This window comes from Carassius gibelio, chromosome A17 (assembly GCF_023724105.1).
Source record: "Carassius gibelio isolate Cgi1373 ecotype wild population from Czech Republic chromosome A17, carGib1.2-hapl.c, whole genome shotgun sequence".
In the NCBI taxonomy this organism is placed as follows: domain Eukaryota; kingdom Metazoa; phylum Chordata; class Actinopteri; order Cypriniformes; family Cyprinidae; genus Carassius; species Carassius gibelio.
The window spans coordinates 23,160,726-23,167,375 of record NC_068387.1 but is presented as its reverse complement, the minus strand read 5'-3'; the positions used below and the strand labels follow the sequence as shown (position 1 = coordinate 23,167,375).

General features: G+C 37.2%; 1 non-coding gene across 1 annotated transcript; it reads left to right on the top strand.

The window, feature by feature from the left end:
* Positions 1 to 2,029: 2,029 nt before the first annotated feature.
* On the top strand, positions 2,030 to 2,112 carry trnal-uaa (transfer RNA leucine (anticodon UAA)). Its single transcript has one exon. It is a non-coding gene; the product is annotated as a tRNA-Leu (tRNA).
* Positions 2,113 to 6,650: the final 4,538 nt, after the last annotated feature.

Below are 6,650 nucleotides of genomic sequence, written 5' to 3'. Positions count from 1 at the left end.
GATGGAGGGATGATGGGTCTTTGAGGTCTGCCTGGGCTCTGAAGGGCTTTTGTGTGGAAACCTCCTGGAAGAACAGTTCACGTTACTGCAGGACAATGGCTGGTTAAACTGTGCACAGAAAGAGGTTAATCCACAAAGAATAGGCAGTGGCCGGTAAAGCTAGTGACACAAGACCTAGAAAAAAGCATTAGTCAATAAAGCACTAATTAAAGTGTTTGCTTGGTGAACCGTACAGAAGGCGATCAAAGCCGAACACGGTCGTGTCACAAATGGGGAAGATACTTAAGGGGATGTGCTCATTCTGCATTAAGGGTGAATAAGAAGTGTGGTTCATTTTAAAGCACATGCTACAGCAACATGAGCAGCCAAAAGTGATATACAATAAAATAAAAAAAGAAATAAAGACAATAAAAAACCACAGCATCATAAAAAACTCTCCTAAATCCAACTGTAAAGCAAAGATATAAAAGTACTTCATCAAAGCTGTTTTAAAAGCGATCAGAGAGGGTGCTGAGTGGATGGCTAGCGGTAAGTTACTCCTTAAAGAAATTAAGGCTATCAAAAATGTCCAATCACTTTTCACTGGAGTCGGGACCAGGGTACCTGGAGCAATAGTTTATCAGCAGATCTCTTTACTGGCTTATTTAGAGTAACAAGATCTGACAAATATGAAAATAATAAAATGTATAATAATTCTTAAGAAGGCTTTGAAATCAATCCATTACAGGGATGTTAAAATCTTAGTGATTCTGACCCTCTTTCTCATACTGGTCAATAGTCTTGCAGCAGCATTTTGTGCAAGATGCAACTGATTCACCAATGAATAAGAAATTCCTAAATACACAAGTTGTTGTCAAAAGACCCGGTACTTCGGTACCAAGTCGGTAGCTACGAAAAAAATGAAAATGTCACGGTACCAGGTTTCTTTAAGTACCGGTGGTACTGATTGCCCGGTCAACCCTGTTCTTGACGCATACAGCGCTATGATTTCCGTGAAGCAGAAAACATGGACGGAATCTCAAAATCCAGTCATGAAAATAAAACTTCAATTTTAATATGGACAGTCCCGGAAAGTTAGCATAAATTAATCAAATCTCCATAGTCCAGTCAAGATGATATAAAAGCATGGATGATAACCAAATCTCTAGATGTGAGCACTGGTTTAATCTTAAGTAGCATAAAGTAGTTTTCAACAAGTATTAACTTTTTTTTTTTTAGGAAACTCAACTTTGAAAAAAAAAAAAAACGGCACCCAGATTTTTGGCGTATGGATGAACATTTCCCCAAATAACTAAAAATATGGGGCAAAGAGCTAAAAGGGCCAAAAATAGAAACCATATCAATGAAAACCTGCATCTCTTTAGCCTCTTTAGACCGCTGCATTTTCCTAATTTCCTCAGGCGCTTTTTATTATGAAGACAGCAACTTGTTGAGCAACAGGTAACCACAGGAAAGGTAGATGACATCCATGAGTTAAAGGAGTGGTCATCATTCAGCATATGTCTGCAGCAGTCTGTGTTAAAGAGATGTAAATAAAGAAGGGCTTGGCAAACATGAGTAAGAACAGGTTTCTACCACTAACAGTCATATCACCCATAACAATATATACAAAACACTTGACCTAGGTGAGAGGCCATGGCAAGCCTGCAAAGCAACATAGTGACAACAAGCCAGCAGACAACCAGTGGCCATCTTGAATTCTTTAATAATAACAATAAGAAATTTGCCCTGCATAGTGATGCAGCTGTATGTGGTTGTGTTATCAGCACTGGTTCCAATGGACAAACTTAATGGATGCAGTTGTCTTCATGGGTTCAAATCCCATTTCTGGTAGATTAATGTGATTTTTCAATGGAATATATTAATGTGACTGTATGTGGTCCCATTACCACCAATTGGTTTCTCAAAGTGGTTATGAAGTACCTGTAGAAGAAACAAAGGGGTTTTCAAAACAACAAAGTAACCAGGATGTCTGAGTGGCTAATGTATAGGACAAATGTCCTCATACATAGTAACACAGAATAGACTGACCAGGATGGCCGAGTGGTTAAGGCGTTGGACTTAAGATCCAATGGACAAATGTCCTCGTGGGTTCAAACCCCACTCCTGGTAAATCAGTGAGAATTTTAAAAGAACAGCAATATGACTGTATGTGGTTGTGTTTTCATAAATTAGTTTATCAAAAAAAAAAAAAAAAATGAGAATGAGTGCTAAAGGTGTTGAAAATAAGAACCAGTGGATGAGTGACTTTATTGGTTTGAACCCCAGTCCTGGTAGAGCAATGTGAACTTTGAATGCAATCGTGTGGCTGCATGTAGTTATTAACAAACATCTGTTTACACCTGGCACTGTGAGACGAATCTCGTAGCCTGTAACTACTTGTGACTGGATTTTAGGGGTTAATCTCTTTTTTGTCATTGCATACATCACTCACTGCTTTACTATATGCTGATAAAGCACAAAAAGTGTCATACATTCATGCATATGCTGTGTACATTCATTCATTTACTATTCACTGTGCATTAATGCACTGAGTGTAATGTGGAAAGATTGAGTAAAAATTATGAAATTTTGACTAATACCTGGAGAAAACCAGAATCTGATGCTGTCAGCATACAGAGCAATCTTTAAATGGCATCCCATGGATAAAAATGCTTTGTGGGTTCATACAATAATGCTACACTGCTGTTTAAGTGCTCCTGAAGTGACCTGTGAAACACACAGAGGGGTTATTAGCATCACATAGGGACCAGGATGAGTGGTTAGGCATTGGCCTTACAATCCAATGGACAAATGTCCTTGTTGGGTTTGAACCCCTCTCCTGGCAGTATAATTCACCCTTTATAAAATGATGTTGCTCTGCAGGTAGTTTCCTCAAAGTGTTACTGAAATACCCAGTTAAAGAAATTAAGTATTTTGGCTTCTGGGGCCAGATGGTGTAGTTACAACATCTACCAGCAGAGACTACCTGGGCTATATTAACCAGCTAAATCTTAATCCATTTACATTACCTTTGATGATACAAATATGACACTTACAAATTAATACAGTTTATGAACATGCATAGAAAAGAAAGAAAGTAGGGATTTTTTTCTTTTTTACACTAGCCTATTTAATGTTTTTTTCTGACCATCAAGTGTCAGTCACTCTCAATGCCAACTGGCAGGAAAACATGGTAAATTCAAACTATTTTTTTTTTAATTTTTTTTTTACAATAGATAAAGTGCAGACGATTCATACAAATATTTCCACACAGTGGCATAGTGGACGGGCACGCAGGGCACGCGATTACCTCCCCATGCTGAGATGCATGTATTGACAATAGCCAGAGATACAAGCAATATTAAGAGGATTTAGCATTTCCAATTAATGTAGGCCTGTTACATTCTTCTTATCATTAGGCCTATTATTATTAATAATATCAATATCACAGTAGTAGTAGTAGCTTTGTAGTAGTAGTAGGTTACTTTTATTATTAAATTAGGCCTACATAAAATTATTGCCCCGCTATAATTTCATAGTGCATCACCGCATTACACGCTGTGAGGATAATTCAAGTTTAGGCTAGCTTACTCCTCATTGAAGATGAAAAAATTTTTTAACAGGTCTATTAATTTATACAATGAATTATAGTCCTATAATTAAAATTATTAACTCTGCAGTCATCAATCAAACTTAAGCTTTTATTTCGTGCACCGACTTTCAAAAACAACCTGTTTAACGCGAAATAGATTTCTTCTCATCACTATACAGGCCACAAGATAAATATTAAGGGAATAATTGAATGCTGTTGTATACCATTATCAGCATATGCTGAAGCAGTTTTGTCTCTCATTGTCTGTCTCAGAGAATATATGGCGTTCATGCAGCATTAGAAAGCTTCATCAGTTTTTTACTTTCACTCTCTCCAGTGAATTGACTGATGTTTTCCTCAATCACATCTGCTTCATTGCAGAGCCCCAAATATAGACCCTCTTTGTGACTGAACTGTGCAGGAGCATCCATAAATTGGAAAAACCTGAGTGAGCCCCTGTTGGGGGGTCACCAAGAAAGGTTCACTTCCCTTTGGTTGTGTGGTGCTGAACAGCAGGACAGACCTGGTTTTTCTCACCCTGCCTCCCCATCTGACAACAAATAAACAGCCAGAGCTCTTTAATGTGCCATACAGATGACACCTCCAATCTCTTCCTTCACAGAGAGTTCAGGAAGCTTTGGGTGTCAAGACAAATATTATCGCAGTGGAGTTTCATTTGGAATGTGTCTGAGTCTTGAGTCTTTCCTTCTAACCTGTATGCAAGCTAAAGTAAGAGGGTGGAAGTGAAAAACACAAAAGGAACCATCTGTCTGGTGAACAGCTCTCCGTTTGGTCAAACTTTGGTCTGTGTGAAACTGGGACTTTAATGAAGAGTCATGACTAGAAAAAAGTTAATGCATTAAGTGATGCCTATCTATCTGTGTATCTGTCTGTTTGTCTGTCTGTCGTTCTATCCTTCTATCCTTCTCTCTGTCTGTAAGCCCTATAAACCTTCAAGGTTTTTGTGTTTTCCAAAAGTTTCAAACAAGACTTTGACAAAGCCATCATTGAAAGTTTGGAAGTAGTGTTCTTTGTCCTTCAAATAAAATTCAAATTGCAATTATGGATACAGTTTCAAAAATACACAAATGAAGTAATGAGAAACAATGACTAAAATTGGTAGTACATGTTTATCTGTCACCATAAATGAGGATTGCTACTTGAGAGTGGTTTCTTTTTACTTGGGCCAGTAAGCAACCACCTAGTAATGCCCTGATAACTACCCTAGCAATCACTTAGTTTATGCCACCATCCACAACAACATAGCATTGTGGCAACGGAATTTACACGGGAAAGCACCACTAGTTTTGACTATTGTATATATATAAAAAAGACAACTATCTATTTCACAGTGGATGATGTTGTATGATGTAAATAATGTTGAGCAATATCATTTACCCACAATTCCTCAGTGATGTTATGTAGAACAGGTCTATTCTTTGCTTTATTTAGCCAGCAGGTATGATCAAACCTGATTAACACCTCGACCAATCATGCAGATACATTTGCAAAAAAACATTTGCCTCCCCATGAGGTGCTGTGAAATGAGATTACACCCAAACTAATTGTAATCAACTCCCCCAAGTACCCTAATCAGATATAAAAGCTGTGGCACACTTTATCTTCACAGGAAATGGAATTAATCTAGAAGGATCTAAATGACTCATGCATGGTTTGCGTGTCTCAGGCTGTGCCACACTTTTTCACAGTCTCTCATCAGAGTATGTGAAATTAGACGTGTCATTTAAAACCAAAGGCTACGTTTATTAGGAGCCAGCCTGTCTCATCAGCACAATTGAAAAAACATGGCCGGAGCGCTCTAGTGCTGGCGCTGAAAGAGCACCAGATACGTTCCCATTCGCCTGCGAGACAGACACGGAGACGGGAACCGGTGCAGCCTGACTATGAGCCGGGAAAGAGAGGATTAGCATGTGGAGTGGTCTCTGACCACCTCATTTCCTTCCCTGGAGCAATCTCTGCCTTCATCTTTTGCTTGCAGCTACGAATGCTATTGCTTGCAATCTTTTTGTGTCAAGCTTTCTGTTTTCCACACCACTGTTTTAGGATGATTTAGAAGACCACTTCTTGTCATTTGGTGGGTATTTTAATGCACCAAGAGAACTCGATAACACCATTAATCATCAAGTGTTGTGTAAGGCATTGGTTTTATACCCCAGTTCTCAAGTCAAGGCCAAATACAGACTTATGAGCTCTGCAGATGAGAATAGAATGTCACATATACTAATTCTGCAGTGTGCAGCATGCATATTTTTCAGAGCATGCACAAGTATGTAAATATGACTTAAAGAAGTCTAACATATTGGAGAAAACTATCTTCTAGCATTTCCTATTCATTACATGACCTACTACAAAAGTCAAATCACAGACCACACTTATCCCACAATGCAATGTGCTCAACTTTTCACCATTTTTATACACCGTAAAAAATTTTGCCGTTAAATAACAGTAATTTATAATACATTAAACTATTGTAATACAATTTGTTAATACATTAAAATAATAGATCTCTCTTGTGCAAACACACATTAATACAGTCGAGGTCAATATTTACTCTCATTATCAGTGTTTGACTTCGCATAACTTTATTTATATGGATATCCACAAATATTTTAGTCAAATTAACTTTTTTCATTTGGTAAATCTGACTTTTACATTTTACAGTATCTTGCTGTTTTTTCCTTGACTTAATGGCAACAAACTGTAGAAAAACACTTTTTTGCTGGCAACCATTAATTTACAGCAACAAACTGTAGAAAAACAGTTATAAAACAGTCAAAATTTGGCCCGTTTTTTTTTTTACAGCAATTTTTAACAGTAAACTGGAAGTAATATAATCTACAATGTCATTCCTGACCCATTTCCTTACTGTTAGAATTTTTTATACAAAATTGTGTTTTAATGAAACTTTTTTGTATTTAAAAAAAATCTAATGTGTCATATGACAAAGTTATCAGTGTCATCAATGTAGCATACAGTAATTCTGTTTGAAATGTTGGCTGAATTCTGTTTTATTCCAAATACAAATATTTGTTTATTAAACACCAGCATAATACAT